Source organism: Magnolia sinica, chromosome 2 (assembly GCF_029962835.1).
Source record: "Magnolia sinica isolate HGM2019 chromosome 2, MsV1, whole genome shotgun sequence".
Taxonomy (NCBI): domain Eukaryota; kingdom Viridiplantae; phylum Streptophyta; class Magnoliopsida; order Magnoliales; family Magnoliaceae; genus Magnolia; species Magnolia sinica.
Genome location: NC_080574.1, coordinates 10,852,718 through 10,869,520, shown reverse-complemented (window position 1 = coordinate 10,869,520; position 16,803 = coordinate 10,852,718). Strand labels below are relative to the sequence as shown.

General features: G+C 37.9%; 1 long non-coding RNA gene across 1 annotated transcript; it reads left to right on the top strand.

The window, feature by feature from the left end:
- Positions 1-2,620: 2,620 nt before the first annotated feature.
- Positions 2,621-4,071, top strand: LOC131234656 (uncharacterized). Its single transcript, XR_009165741.1, has 3 exons — positions 2,621-3,185; positions 3,579-3,646; positions 3,937-4,071. It is a non-coding gene; the product is annotated as an uncharacterized LOC131234656 (long non-coding RNA).
- The last annotated feature ends 12,732 nt before the right edge of the window (positions 4,072-16,803 follow it).

The window sequence follows — 16,803 nt, the reverse complement described above, 5'->3', positions numbered from 1 at the left end:
AGATGGTATTCAATTATCAACTTTCTTTCAGAAAGTTTTAAATCTCAAGTTTGTAACATTGGAGTAAAATGCGAAATATTGCAGGGACATTTCAAACATGAGAATTGTCTTCAAATTCCCCCACATTATGATCCCAACCATTGAATGAGTGGGCCTTTCTAAAACTTGCTGTCCAACTATTTTTGGGCACTGAGAAACATCCAATCAGTAAGATATTACAATATGTGACCCATAGATTGGTAGATTTGGAGAAGCCAAACAAATACACCAAATGGACAGAAAAGATAGCTTATGTGTTCAATGTCTTGTGCATCTATTTTTATTTCATGTTGGGAAAACACTACTTTTGCAATTGGTGCAATATTTGAATGGAAAGTTCTGTTCTCGCACCTATGTTATATTGGTACGTGTGGCTGTATGTTGTTGCAGAAGGCTCTATCGGCTTAGCAAACTTCACCTAGAAAATATGCCCAGGTCCAAGAATCAGGTTGGTGTCAAACTAGGTAAGCTAAATGTGTGCTAAAGAAATGGACAGTAAACATTTAATCTATATATATGGCTTATCAAATGATAAGAGTTAAGACTGACCTGAATTTTGGGTAGGGAAGGCAGGATTGTGACCTGCACCTGCACCTGTTGGGCAGCTTTGATCATGGACCTATGTAAACTCCCTGGTGAAGCATTGTGGACCTCCTCCTGAGCCTACACTCTAAATAACTGTTTCACTTTGAATGAGCATATTACATCCAAACATAGATAAAGTATTGATACATCTCAAGCATTACATAAACAACTTATTGTATTGAACTACTGAACATTAGTAGCCAAACCAAACCACAAAAAAAAAAAAAAAAAAAAAAAAAACCACTCACCCACGAAGTATGCACATTGTCATACTACAGTTTGAAAAGATCATCCAAATATCCCACACCATTAATACATGAAGAAGCCAATGGAGATAACATAAAAGAGATATAAATTTTCATTCACAGCCATCCTCTACATCCCATCCAATCGCCTCCTGTGTGCCACTTAGTGTCTCCTGTAAAAGCAAGAAGAGCTCATATATCAAAAAAAAAAAAAAAAAAAAAAAAATCTTATTAAACTGTAGCTCCTCCTACAAGAGGAAGAGCTTGAATGTCAAAAAAATTCTAATTAAAATCTAAAAACAATGTGCCACTAATTTATGCTAAAACAACTCATGAGCAGATCAGAAGTACAGGGCTGTGCTGCATTGGGGCATGAAAACTGTCTTGGAGTTGCATACCCACAGTCATCAGCATAGGTGGTAATCTAGACCATTGATTTGACAGATGAGCCTACGTGCTTACATATTTGGATCATCCGAACAATCATTTTTCCAGGACCTATTATGAATGTCCATTGTTCAAAAATGGTGATGTTGACCATCTGATTAATGGTCTTCAAACAGAAAAAATGGTCCACTGTCCAAATTTAACAAGGAAAAGTCACTGATCAAGCGAATAAAGTTGTAAATTCAATGTGAATTTATACACTAGTCCACCAAATAATGAATTATGGATTCATGTGTCTAAGCCTCCAGAGAATGCATATATAAAGCAATTGTTTGATGTAAGTAAAATACGGATGCTTGAAAATGCCCGTAGTTGACTTTTTTAACTAATTATAGATGGATTTTTTTGCAGGGTTTCTCAAATGTTGCTGAAGAATTGGGAGTTAACATTGGAATAAAGCATAAAAGGGTGCTAATAGAAATCACAAATGAAATAACCATACAAGCATTTTTACAAATGGGACGGTAGAGGATGGAGGTGGGCCAAACCCCACCATTTACAAATTAGATCCTGAATTTGGACCCAACACTAGTTGGGTCCGGGTCTCAGTTGGATCTATTTTCAGTCATGATCATCTAAGCAGCCCTTATGAATCCTCTTCCACCCATCCCACACTAAGCATAAAAAATCCATCAAGGTAGGGTCCATTTGAGTATATGACACAGAATTTCAGTATTGACTCAAATGGGACACCTTAAAAAAAGAAAAGTGGACCACTATCAGGTCGGGTCAAAGCTGATTTTGAATGGGCAAGCCCAACCCATCTAGTAATCCAGGTCAAGCTTAGACCCGACCATTTTGAATGGGATAAGTCCTTGAGAATGAAGAAAAAAGGTGATATTTTTTCTGTTTGCAACAAGCAACATGATTATTTTTTCTGCACCTTTTCAGTTTATCATGCCTGCCATATTGTGATGGATGATAAGCAGGCACTGATAAATTGTACTTGGGGTCACACAAGTAAACTCAAATTGGCAGGCAGCCAGGCACTGATAAATTGTACTTGGGGCCACACGGAGATATAATTAATTGATTCAATTGATTTCTACAAATGATAGTGCTAGACATCTCCTATTCAACAACCAAATACAAATGTATCACACATGTCAATGTGGCACATGTGTGCTGGATCTAGAGCATTATCTAGCGCTTGTTGAATTTTCCTTAGACCAGAAATTCTAGTCCTTTCATCAAGAATACATTTGAGGATGCAGGGGATCCTTATAGAGATCAAATGGAAGATTGTATCAGTTTAATGATGGAAGAATTGAAATCTAGAGGAATTGCCAACAGTCACACTCTTACATACCAGGTAATTCATTTAAAATTTTAGCTTTTGGTTTCTAGGTTTGATTTCCAACTGCTCTATGCTTCTCAGTTCTTCAGTTTGTTTGCCACTTATGAGACATCTAAATCACCATCATCTAAGCCTTATCCCGACTAATTGGTGTTGGCTTCTGAGACATCTAAATAAACAGTGAAAATTACATATGCGCTACACCAACCAAGGCTTTAGAACTCGCCAAAACCAAGTGGACTTGGTTTTGCTAAGGAACAAATTGATAGGTCCCTTTGAAATATATATGTTTCAGGATGAGTTGCTGTGTGACAGGTGGCAGTTTTAACTAACAGAGCCACAAACTTACATATTCCTAACTACCCAAGTCTCCCATCTCAGTTGATGTGCCAGGTTCACAATGTTACACTACATGCATGTTTTAACTCATACTCAATCTTCCTTTAGTCTTTATGTTTCCCTTAGTAGATGCTCTCTAATACCTTTCTGGTTGCATATTTTGCTTGGAACTACAGGCAGAGAGAGCTGCTGATGAGATTTACACCCAAACGACTCTTCAGCCGGTGAACTCTGTAAGCAGAATTTGTTGTTAATGTTGACTGAATTATGTTTCCCCTTACAATCTTTGATCTTTGAAGCTCACAGCAATTTTCATTTGTGTAATGCTCGTGCCCTTGTTGGAAAACAATTCTCTGCACATTTCTCTGCACAGGGGTCATGAAATTCCCCTTGGATGGGAAGCAGATTTTACTTGTTTGTGATTCTTTTCTATGTGCTTGCTTTTTTACATGCCCAGCCAAGACTCGGTGAGTTTGGTATCCCTGATTCAGTGGTTTGTACAAGATTTCATATAGGTATTTAGCAAATTTGAGTTGACTCAGCATGTTTTCAACTGTGCTTGGGTCAGGAAGCTATTAGATTCTTTATGAATTTCTTGTGGTTTTCTAACTAGGGATTGGGCGCAGGACTGGCTATTGGCTTATATTCCGGCATCACGTATGGCCTACAAGAAGCTCGGGGAGCTCATGATTGGGTGACTCTCACATGCTTTTATTTGTCTGCTTTTTATCTTCAAGATTCGATTAGTTATATGTGTGGACCCATGCATGCATGTGGGAGGCATGATCTTCAGGTGGGGCCCATTTAGAAGTTAGGCAGGACCATCCATCAGCTGGGTCAGAGTACAAAAACCAATGAACAGGCCCAAGTCTTGTTAGCAAACCACCCTTTGTTTATTACACTGGTGTTGGCTTCTTACAGTGACCCACAAATCGCAGCAATTTCAAGTTACATGCAAGGACTAAAGGAGTGAATTTCCTGCAGAAAAACAGTGTGGTGGCAGGGGCATTGACAGGAGCAGCATTGGTGCTCACTTGCAAGGACGCCTCTCATGAGCAGGTTATTCATTGCGCCATCACTGGAGCAGCGCTCTCAACAGCTATGAATCTTCTCGCCGGGGTATTCTAGATCTTACTCATCTTTGTTTAGTCTCCTTTGAAATCTCTCTCTCTCTCTCTCTCTCTCTCTATATATATATATATATATGGGTTTTGGGTCCTTGGAGAGAAAGGAAGTTCTTCCTTCATATGAGGCATGTGATGTTTGGAACTTTGAACAATCTATCTTTTAAGAACTTGCATTTCCTTCATTTTGACCAGGTTTTGACTAACTGGGCATCTGAGTTTCTTTGGGAGAGGAGATATCTTCTAGCAAGATTCAGACAGCAGCATATTGTTTTAAATAAGCATCGTATAGTACAAATGAGAAAACACTGTTTGCTTAGATTGCAGATGGAATCTGATGCATGTTCTATCTTTTCTTTAAAATTCGTAGTATACTTGCATTATCACTTTCCTTGCTGGTGAAATGTACCTTTTCCGTTCTTAATGAATAGTAAGAACAGCTACCAATTCGTAATTTGTGCAAGCTTGCTGATTTCCTTGTTTGGAAGTTCTTTGCTCAACTAGATATGAGTTCTAGGCCAGTTCTTCACATTTTCATTGACGGCCACAACAAAACCGGTGAATTATAGTTTTCCTAGTTGCATCATGTAATTTGTACAGTTCAACAGAATGGTCTAAACTGTTCATTCAGTTTAGAACACATTTCAAGGGGTACCATGTAAAAATAAGACTGATTGGATGATACTAATCCACCTAGATTCAATTTTTTTTTAGCTTATGAAGGCCTCTCTAAACCAGCCCTTTGCATTGCAGGTATTGTCTATTTGTTTCAAAATATCTTTTTAAACAGTAGTTTCTCTTATTCTCTTCTCCATTTCCTTTTGCTCTTGATTTGCAGCCATGTCTTTCCGAATGGTAAGATTCTTCCAATCCTTAATTTGCTAGATATTTCCTTGTCGAGAAATTGTGATTCTTTTATATCTGACTTCTTTTAGTATCTGTATTAGTTTTTTTTTTTTTTTTTTTTCATGTTTCTGCAGTTGAAATATAATTCATGTTTATTTTTTTGATGTCCTTTATTTTTTAAATGTTCTTGTTTGACTTTTCCTTGTATACTAGTATTGTCCAAGAAACAAGTAGATTTTGTATCATTTATGGTTTGCTCTAACCTGAACTGAATTTTTTATCCACATGAAATTGAAAAGTCCTTCTGGATAGGGATCCTGCAGAATTAGGATTAAGCTCTAATCTCGATTTTGATGACCCAATCTGTTGGACCAAGCCCTACTCTTCTCTTTCTCCCATGCATTTATACCTTGTTTGGACAACTCATGCATCCTTTCACAGAAAAATTGTTCAACATTATAAGGATTTTCCTTTTCTCAGGGGTTGTGGATACATTTCACTTGAGAATCTATTATTTTTTGCCAGGACTTATCCGGTAAGCTAGACCAGATTTGTTCCTTCATCTTTGTAGTTGATTTCTTACTAGCATGTTACTTTTGTCATCATGTTATTTTATTGTAAGCTGACTTTGCTATCAGATTTTTGCATTGTTGATTTGTTACTAATTTTATGCAAACTCAAAATGAAGGTTTCTATTCAAAGGTAATTGTTCAAACTTGAAGGGAAGCGAGCCATGTGGAGGATCCTAACCATCCAGTTGGACACCAATTAGACGTGGACACACTTGTTCAAACTGTCCATTTCCATCAGATGGATCATCTGAGCCACTAGGGATGCCCCAGTGCACGATTTGGCCCATCAGATCAACATATTAGGTTACCAAAGGTGGGCCCCACCTTAGCATCTCTAGGTCAAACAAAAAATGCCATCTCTTTCAATTGATCTTCGCATAATACCTCAGTTCGTGATACTAATCTATCCTGATGACCACAGATGGGATCCAAGTTCAAGAAAGCTTTGATAGACTCACTTCATAGTTGGTGCAAAAGAGTAATAAAATCCAAGCGCGATGGAACCACGAGATCAGTCTGTTCAATCGAATCGACAATAGATGAGAGATGAAATAATTATGGTTGTATCAGGCACTTGTCTCAGCGCTCTTCCATAGCCACACAGATCATTCTCACTGAAGCAGCTTGATGAAGTTCATATAGGACCACAGGCAGTATATGAGATATCAGATAAGCCCGAACACAATGGGTCTTTGCAGCATCCATGCATGACATCTAGTTCATCCCGCACATGTCAGACTTGCCCCGCAGACTCTGAAAATGATGCAACCAATGAAGAAGATTGGCGAGTACAGTAGTATCTTCTCCATACATGACATCTAGTTCTTTCAATCTATTCACATGTTTTTGTTCTTATTTTTTATTGGTTGCTTGTTAGCTAGGTACATAAAAGGCCATCACATTGTGGAGCTCTTCATCTGCTTTACGGACTTTCATTGAATGTCTTTTTATTTTGAACTCTCTATTGCAGATTTTAGTTTTTACTGCCAGGTTTGCAAGTCAAATAATGTTTCAAATAACATCATGGTTGTTTTTAATATCTTTTGATTCTTAAATGAATGTGGCTTAAATATATTTGTTTCTTTTATTTATTTATTTATTTTAGTTTTTACAGCAGATTTTTGGTTTAAAATCGTTCCAAAATTAGAAAAAATACCGTCGTGAAATGACCGTTGGCACTAGAACGGTTTAAAACCGTTCCTAAAATTTCGTCTCTAAAATTTGAAACGGTACCCAAAACGGTTCTGAACCGTTCCTATTTTTTTGCGACGCCTCATTAGGAACGGTTTTAAACCGTTCTTGAAGCTTTTAGGAACACTTTAAAACCCTTCCTAAATGATGATTTTGGTATAGTGACACCTATGGTTAAGTAGTTATCTACTTTATTTGTGTTGGTACTAATTGCCCAATTCAATCTTGAACTGCAATAGTTGGATGTAAATATTGTTTTCCTACATAGAGAATTAAAAGAATATATTTACATGAAGCAATCAGAAAGGTTCAAGGTGCAGGGGTCAGACAATAAGGTTTGCCGATTAAGGAGATCGTTATATGCCTTGAAACAGTCGCCTAACTAATGGTATACAAAAATTGATTATTTCAAGTTAAGCCACTGTTTATTTTGGAGTATTAAGGCATGAAGAATTGATTATATTATATGTTAATAATATGCTTATCACCAGTTATATCATGTCTAAGATCAATATATTGAAGGCTTAGTTATACAGGACGTTTGAAATCAAAGATCTAAAGGCTGCAAAGGGATTCTCGGCATCAACTTACATAGGGATATGGAAAGTGGCAGGTTATGGTTGTCTCAGGAGAAGTATCTTAATTAAGTTCGAACTCGACAAAACTAAATTAGTTAGTACACCCCACGCTCCTCACTTTTAGCTTTCTTTAGATCGATATCCTACTATAGATAAAGAAAAACAACATATGTCTTGTGTGCCCTACTCGAGCGTAGTTGACACTTTGATATACATCATGGTCTGTACAAGACAAGATATTTCACATGCAGTGGGTGTTGTGAGTAGATACATGTCAAACCTCGACAAGCAACACTGGAGGTAGTGAAATAGCTACTTTGTTACATACGGGGTATGAAGGACTACGTCTTGACATTCAAAAAATCGGAGGATAAACTTGTATGCTATGTGGATTCTGATTACACAGGGAATGTAAATAATAGAAGGTTGACTTCCCGTTACTCGCTTATATTAATAGGTAGAGTGATCAGTTAGATGTTAAAGCTTCAGTCTGTGGTTGCTTTTTTCACAACCAAAGTTAAGTATAGACAATGACGAAGGGATTCCAAGAACGTGTTTGGTTGAAAAGAATGGTGAATGAGTTTAGGCTTTTGTAAGAAGTTGTGTCTGTGCATTGTGACAACAAAAGTATTATTAATTTGGTAAAGAACTCGGTATATTATTCCCATACTAAATATATTAATATTTGTCATCATTTTATCCGATAATTGCTTGAGAAATGAGATTTACTCTTAGAAAGATCCACACCAACATGAATCCGACTGACATGCTTACGAAGGTAATTCCTATAGAGAAATTTAAGTTTTGCTCGACTTCTCTAGGCTTGACAAAGATTTAATGAAGATAAAGTGTATATAAGAAGCGATAATGAAGATATAATTGAAACGATTAGAGATGGAAAAAGTAGCTTGAAGCAGTGGAGCATAGAAATTAAAGCTACGGTGGAGATTGTTAAAATTGGGTACCTTTAATCTATGCTAAACAAGAATTTTAGCTATGATTGACACCTTAGTCGATTGGATAGAGAAATTTCAATTGCTCGTTGGACTATTCTAGTTATGTTTGATTCAATTGAAGAGGCTCTCGATTTGATCGAGAAAATCCAAAAATATAAGTTTGCTCTCTAGATGATTTTAGGCACTTTTGATTCGATTAAAAGTGTGGTCGATTCGATTGATGACCCTCGATTGGAGTTAATTTTGTCGAAAGCCCTATTGACAGTTTGCACAGTTTTGCATAATTGTGCAGTTTTGTTTCTAATTTTGGATTTGGGTTGTATTAGAGGCACAACCTGAATCTGGCCTGTAAAGATCTCTATTAATCAATGAAATCTGGAAGTTTTTTTTTTTTTAATTAAGAAATATGGATCTAGGTTATATATGGGTATAAAGTGAGATTAGGGTATTCTACGATAATTGGAAACTCGTTCTATAGAGAGTTAGGATTGGGGGAAATGGGATTTAGGGTTTTTTAACTGTAGGATTTGCAAGTTAGTTGATTGCATTTCTTATAATTTCATTTTCATAGTGAATTGTTTGTCGCTTTATGTTATAATTTTTTCCATAAGAGTTTTTTCACATAAATCATTATGTTCCAGACGTATGCTCAAATTTTCCATTTCTATACTTATTTGATTCACATTTGGGTCACATCTAAGTGACGCTTATCTTATCCCACAACATATAGGACATTTGTCCCTTACATAAAAAGTTACGCACTGGGAATGCAAAAGAGCATGTCCCCATATGGAAACAGTCGATGGTTCAAAAGACTCGCTAAGGGTCCACTTCAACATATACACGTGTTACATTAGAAAAGTGGCACACCCATTCAACGGTAGATGATCTTCAGCGTCAAACCCACATTACCCAAGGATCATGTCTCACACACACATGGCTGCTTGGCATGTGTGCGAGACAAATTATGATATAGCTTACTTATACATGGCGGTTGAAACTATGTGTGCAAATGCCTATTAATCAGATGGTTTGGATCGTCCTATCCCTATAATTTCCCAACAATACTAAAAAAGACAACATGTGGACCGTAATTCAAATGGCTTTGATTGAGTTAAATGCATGCCACCTACTCGTCTAATTAAATTTATTACACAAAACTATCCTGATAGGTCACCTCTATTTAAATGGCACGACTTACCTTACTCGCCCGCTACTACATCTAGAGCAATACAAATCAGAGGGACCGCTGTGCATGGAGCATACCTTAAGAATTACACTGTCATAAACATTCTAATTATCCAATTAATGGGCATTATTTGAGCTGTTAAATGGAATTCCGTAGTAGGTACAAATTCAGCAGGTGTCATCTGACGGTTGATATTGACTGGTCGCTTATGCCCTTTGGGACCACTTTTCGTCGGAGAGGGGTTGCTCCTTTATTTATTTCTTTTTGTTTTTTTATTACACACCCACCAACCCACCCACTCCACATTTCCTGACGAACTCAAAAGAAGCTATTACTATAGAATTGTTTGTTGAAAGTAGAAGTCTCTCTCATGAATCCTTAAAAGTAGAAATCGGATTGCGTACTGCGTAAGTATGCTCTTATGAGTAAACTCTGTTGGGCCCACCGTGAATGTATATGGTCCATCCATGCTGTCCATCTGTTTTTCCATCTTATTTTAGGGGTTGACACCGAAATTTAAGCATAATCAAAGATCAACTGGACCATACCATTGGAAACAGTTTGAATAATGATTTACACCGTTGAAACCTTTAGAGGGCCGACAGTGATGTTTATTTCTCATCGAACCTGTTCGTAAGATCCAAAAAACATGGATGAAGGGAAAATACAAATGCAAGCTTGATCCAAAACTTCCGTGGCCCCCAAGAAATTTTCAATGGTAGATGTTCAATTCACAATGTTTCTTGTGGTGTGGTCCAATTGAGGTTTGGATATACTTAATTTTTAGGCTCAACCCTAAAATTATCTGCTAAAATGGATTGACGGAGTGGATAAAATACATAAATCACGGTTGACCCTACTGAGTTTACTCAATACACTAAGCATACTTAGTCACTCAATGCAATCCACTTCCTTAGAGTGGGCATGTTTGATTTTTTAGAGCAAACCTAAATGCATAGGAAATGGGTAATAATTATTAACTTGGGTAATTACCTTCATTGTTTCCTATGTTGACATGACTCCTACTTTTTTCAGTGCAAAAATCTACGAGGGTGCCAAATATATGGGGGTCCCACTATGATGCATGTGAATTATCCACACCGTTCATCCATCATGCCAACTGAATTTAAGGCATGAGCCAAAAAATGAGGCAGATTCAAAGTTCAAGTGGACCACACCATAGTAAAAATGTAATCGAACACTTACCGTTAAGAACTTCTTGGGCCACTGTTTACTTTGGTGTGGACCACTTGAATGTTGAATTTTTCTCGTTTTTCGGTTCATGCCTCAAAATGTTACCGTAAAATGGATGGACGGTGCGGATTTGTCATATACATGACAGTGGGGCCCACAAATTTATGCCATTCATTTTGAACCATTTTCAAACAGGTGAAATGGTAATAATTGGCTATTTACAAGGTATTTACCCTGATTTTGGAAAATCAAACAGGCCCTAAAAGTAAAACTTATAAAAGACTACCTACTTAATATAAAATTGATACTATGGCTCCTTTTTTAAAATGGTTACAAGGGCCATGCGAGCAAAGGGATAGGTAGATACGGTGGTCTCGATGTTTTTATGAAACCCACTCTAACAACCACCAAGTGTATGAAATCCACTTTAGCCACCGGATGCGGCCCCGTCTTACTACCTATTGTCCATTTTTATCCAGGATGTGTCTATCAAATGATTGGATGGGCCTAATCCAGCTCATCATCACCAGGAGGCTTTTTTTTTTTTTTTATTGACACACGCATACCCCCCCCCCCCCCCCACACACACACACAGAGCTCATCAAATGATGGGATTTCATCACCGGAGGCTCACTTAATGCGGAGGTTGGATGCATAGAGACAATGAGAAGGGCCTCACACAGGCTTTACCTTTTTTATACGTTGGTAAATATGGGTGTGATTGCTTGTCCCTCTCGCCAGTAGTTCTAAAAGCTCTCGCAAGAGCAAGTTGTGTGGGATCGACCATCCACATCCACTCTAATAATCAGTTTTGACAACTCAGGTTAAGTCATAATTCAAAAAACAATGAGGCAAATTCACTGAAATGTTTGTGAAAAATCCATCTCTTTCATCTATATATATATATGTGTGTGTGCGCGCACACGCGTGTGTGTGTGCATGTGTGTGTGTGTGTATATCTTGATAGATGAGGGATGCGGATTTCCTTTAAAAGCCTTTCCCATTAAGGGCATGTTTGGCCCACTGAATTCAATGGGATTAGGAGGGATGGGACCATTTTTAAGGTAATGATGAAGCTGTCAGTGGATGGGTTTAATTCCATGGTATTGCTATATCTTGGGACCATTTTTTGATAGTCTGTTTGGTTAGGTTGGAACATCCCAGGATTACGATTATGATTATGTTTGGATGAGGCATGGGATTGAAGTAATCCATTGGTGGAATCTGTTATGCCCGTTTGGATATATTGATCAAAATCTCAAGATTGATATCCCAAATCAAATTCAGCTCCTTGTGGTACACTGGACACAATACATTTCCAGAAAAATGGTCTCGAGTGGACCGCACCAACCGTAAACCATGGTATCCATGCCGTCCAATATAACTGATGCAAGGAATAATATATGTCTTTCACTTGAAGAATGTGGTCCCAGATATGGAGTGGACCACACCATTATCATTCGAGGGGCAATGATATCACAAGCACGCGTATAAGTTCCAAAAATCCAGTGAAAAACAAAATGATGATGGTGGTATCCACATCGTCCTAAATAACTGACAACGATTGGAAGGGCGATATCCAAATTTTGAATGTGGTCCACATATCCAGTGTACCACACCAAATGGGTCTGGTGCATTAAAATCAAGATCACGTGTTGCTGGTCCCCCAATCCAATGGACCACACCAAATGGAGATTAGTTGATAAATTCACAATCAAGGTGAAGCAGGCATAGATATACAGGTGACCACACCACCACCGAAAAAAAAAAAACTACAATGACACTATAAGATCCATTTGGATGACCATGGCTTTCAATCCTTTACAGCAAAATCCATCACCAATAAGTCATAGCTAAAGAATGTACATGAAGGAGGCCAGAACCCGTTGATTTGCCTTACATTAGGGCTATGTCATTCCAAGCATAGGTTTCTTGTATCTTTCATGAGGGCAATGCCATTCCAAGCCAACAAGTTCATGTTCCAAGAAGAATGAAACACATGGAGATGGAAATGAACCATTTACAAGGGCTAGTTTACATAATAGACTCAACACAATTTACATATATCATGAAAAGCCATCAAGTAAATTAGGGTCCTAATTAACATAACATACACTATACAAGCTTCAGTGACCATGCTACTCAAAATACGGGAAATGTAATAGTTTCAGATTCAGTACTGAAACTCATCCAAATCTTAAGTGGACCATACCATAAGAAACAGTGGTGACTTACTAATTAAATTTTCGTATGGGCCACAAAAATTTATAGTATCTAATATATGTTTTGCCCACCTGAGACATGGATCTAATATTTGTTTAGCTCAGAACACAGGAAGTGTAACAGTAATAGAGTCACTATTGAAACAGAAAAAAAAAAAAAAAAAACCTATAATGAAACCTTTAAATTTGGATTAGGATGACTTTATGCCATTTACAGAAAACGCATCACCAATCACATACATTTGAGTCATGAACATGAAGGAGATGAAACAATCTATGTATGTCTGACCACAATGAAATCATATGATGAATGGAACTTAAACAACAGTCTGATTCTATAGTAACATGGGTTTGGCCACAAGGAGATGAAACAATCTCTTTATGTCAAACTCTGTCTTCTTTACAGGAATCTATGGATTTTGAAAACATGTAAATCAAAAACAGAGAGAAGCTCATGATTTCCATATATTTCTACACATGTAGATTAAAAATCCTCAATATTTCAGAAATAATCCATAGAATCCCGATAATGTAGTGAAGTCGTATGCAAAAACTCTCAACCACAAACCTCCAAATTTCAAGAAAAATTATATAAAGTCATAGAAATCATCTCAAGTATCATGTACATCATGTAGACAACAAACCCCCTAATTTCGTGGAAGAAAAAATTCATTCAACATGATAATCAAAGGAACAATGAATCAGAACATGTAGGAAGCAAAACCTTCAATTTCTATCAAAAATTCGAAATAAGACCACACCAAATTCTGATTTTAGGAAAGCATCACACTAGAAATCAGAAAAAGATTTCGGATCCAAGAAATCAAAGTCTCAGAAGATGTTGCTTCGATCATTGAAGAGGGAGACATACGTCGGTCGAAATGGGTTTGATGTAAATGTTGTTGCTCACCTAAAATCGACCGTCACAGGGACGAACACAACCACTTACCTTCCAAGCCACCCTTTAAGTAGTAAACGCCCAGTTCGTGCCAAGATTTCCACTTCTGCCATTTCGATCGGCCACGTCGACCTAAAATCTCCCACCCCATAGATCCGTATGACTGGATGGAGGAAGAGTCGTGGGATGGGCCCGATGCTGGCAGCATCCCGGGCGTCGTCTCCAAGAGGAATTTTGCAATCCCTCCTTTAGCAGCCAAATCCCACCAAAATCTCATGGGTCTGTAGGATATATACTTGCCCAAACACACCCAAAAATCGTAATCCCAGGATATTACGAATCTATCCCTCGTAATCTAGTCGAATCTATCTGTCCAAACAGGCCCTAAGTTACTGGACTTTAAACCTAAGTGGGGCCCACCATGATATTTGTTAAAAATTGACTCGTCCATCCATTTTTTTAGCTCATTTTAAGACTTTTAAGACTTGAGACCAAAAGTAAGCAAATCCAAGACTCAAGTGGGCTGCACTAAAGGAAAAGGTGGGTAAGGAAATTCTTACCATCGAAAACCTTTCGGGGAGTCGACAGTGATGTTTACATTCCATCTATGCTGTTCATAATGTCATTCTTGCTGGGATGAACTGAGAACACAAATATTAGCCTGATTCAAAACTTCTGTGGCCCCATGAATATTTCAAATGTGGACGTACAATCCTCATGTTTTCAGCTTACTTGAGTATTGGATCCGGCTCATTTTTAACGTCATAACATAAAATGAACTCACAAAACATATGAATGGAGTGGATTTCTAATAAACATCATGGTGGCCCCACCTAGGTTCCTTGCGCATAACCTTCCCGGGAAAAGCTTTAACAGGAAATCCGCGTCATAGATGAGTGGATTGGCTTAAATTTCATACCAGGCACTCGTCAGGCCGTAGCCCCATGTTTTTCACGGGTTGAATATTCTACAAATATAAAATACTGGTCACGTATGATAACTCATGCTACTGTATCCCATGAAAAAAAATAATAATAATAATTGGGAAAGGGAATCCTGACCGTAGAATGAAGAAGATGCTCAGAAAAGATAAAGTTGTAATTGATCGATGCAACTTGGACTATTCTATGGCAGCTCAGGCGATCACGTGCTTGTATTGCCAGAGCGTCCATTTGATACGTCGCCACCTTGGATGCTTCCGAGCATGAGACGACCTTTTGGAAACAATGCAAAGTACCTCAGGGGTCGTAATTCACACCGTTGGATGGCATGTGTCAGAAATCCAGGCCATTCATCAGGTACTGATTACTGTGAACACGCCCTTTACCGAAAAAAAGAAAAGAAAAACAAACTTATCTGCATCAGGCAGATCGCAATTGTACGAAAAAAAATGGGTACTAAGCTGAAAGAGTTAACAGTCCAGATTCAATGGGCATGTGAGGCTCACTTGATGAGTGTACTACCCTGTGTTCGCTGTCAACACTACCTAATGGGTGGGGCTGATCTGAATCTAAGTTGCCATCTAAAAAGTACGAACCAGGCCCTGCACTGTAGCCATAAATGAAACACGTGGTGTTTATATTCCATCCGATCTATTCATTGGAAGTGATCTTGACGTAAATGAAAATAAAATGGGCTTTCAGCCATCGATGTGATGGAATCTTGCAAACCTGTTAAGTTGATTGGTACGCCAAAATCATATATAATATATTGAAAAACTCATTCCAGTTTGCTACATACGTTATTTTGTTACCTTTCGTCGGCTATGGTTATTATCCGTAGCCATAGTCAGCGGCAGCTTTTAGAAATCACATTTCCAATAAAGCAGGGAATTTTGGTCCAATAAAAGTGCACCCATACAGCAGTGGCTTAGTTTGGTATAATAAATTCGGAGGAAACCACAAGTGTGGGTGACTTAAGAGTGAGGTATACAGTAGGAAAAAACTCTTATTAAATTCACTCTAACCACCAAAGGGTGTGAAATCCACTCTAACCACCAGCTGTGGACCCCACCATGATGTCTATGTGGTATCCACTCTGATAATCAGTTTTGAAAACTCATGTTAGATCATGATTCGAAAAACCAGGCAGATACAAAATTTATTGCAGTAAACATCAAATGGCACCCACTCCATTGTACTATATACCTACTACTAACATTCGATCTAAATGCAGTCCTTTGTAAGGCTAAGGGCCTGTTTGGGAAAGTGGATTTAGAACCCTCGGATTCGGAGCCCCGGTGTTTGAAACCCCCTGGATTTGAAATCCTCGCGCTGTGTTTGACACCCTAGATTGCGATTCAACTTTAATATAAAAGTAGCTTGTATGGTATACGTACGGGTTTGAATGTAATTACTAAATCAAATTTAATATCCATAAGTAATGAGATATACAATAATTTTTGATACAATGGTTGTGATAAGCTCGCTGAAATATATGCTTTAGTCAAAAATGATGAAATTCCAAGGCACGTATGGGCCACAAGCACAAGAATGTATCAGAGTGACTGACCAACAATTTTTAATCATTGATTAATATAGACAATGTTTGAACGTATTGGACAATATTTGGATGATATTGATTTACATGGACAATGTTTGGCCGGTGTTGATCATCATTAGTGGGCCATGTGCCCACTAGAATGACAGTATAATGACACACATGTTACACATTCAACTATTGAATTGAAACGAGCCCTAATGAGCTTAAATGCCAAACATACCCATATCACACGCGTAATTAATGTACTATTTGCGGGCAGTTAGGAAAATGCACCTCTGCGTGTGGTTGCATGCAATTTCATCAAGGATGGCAATACAGTGGTTGTAAGACTCACAGGAATTTGTTGCGACTAGTCCGAGTAAATTCGGAATAGGTGGCACCGTATCTGGTTCAATAACACGAGTCGTCCACAGCTCGCGTGAGTCCCCATTCTACAGATTTAACAGTGCATAGACTTTCAAGATCAAGAACAAAAATCGGTGATTACGTTTAGTCCACTGGGAATAACATTCTGAATGGTTGAGAATGCAATTTCAATGGTTTGAATTGCCCAAAAATATCAAAAGTAGACTATTGATA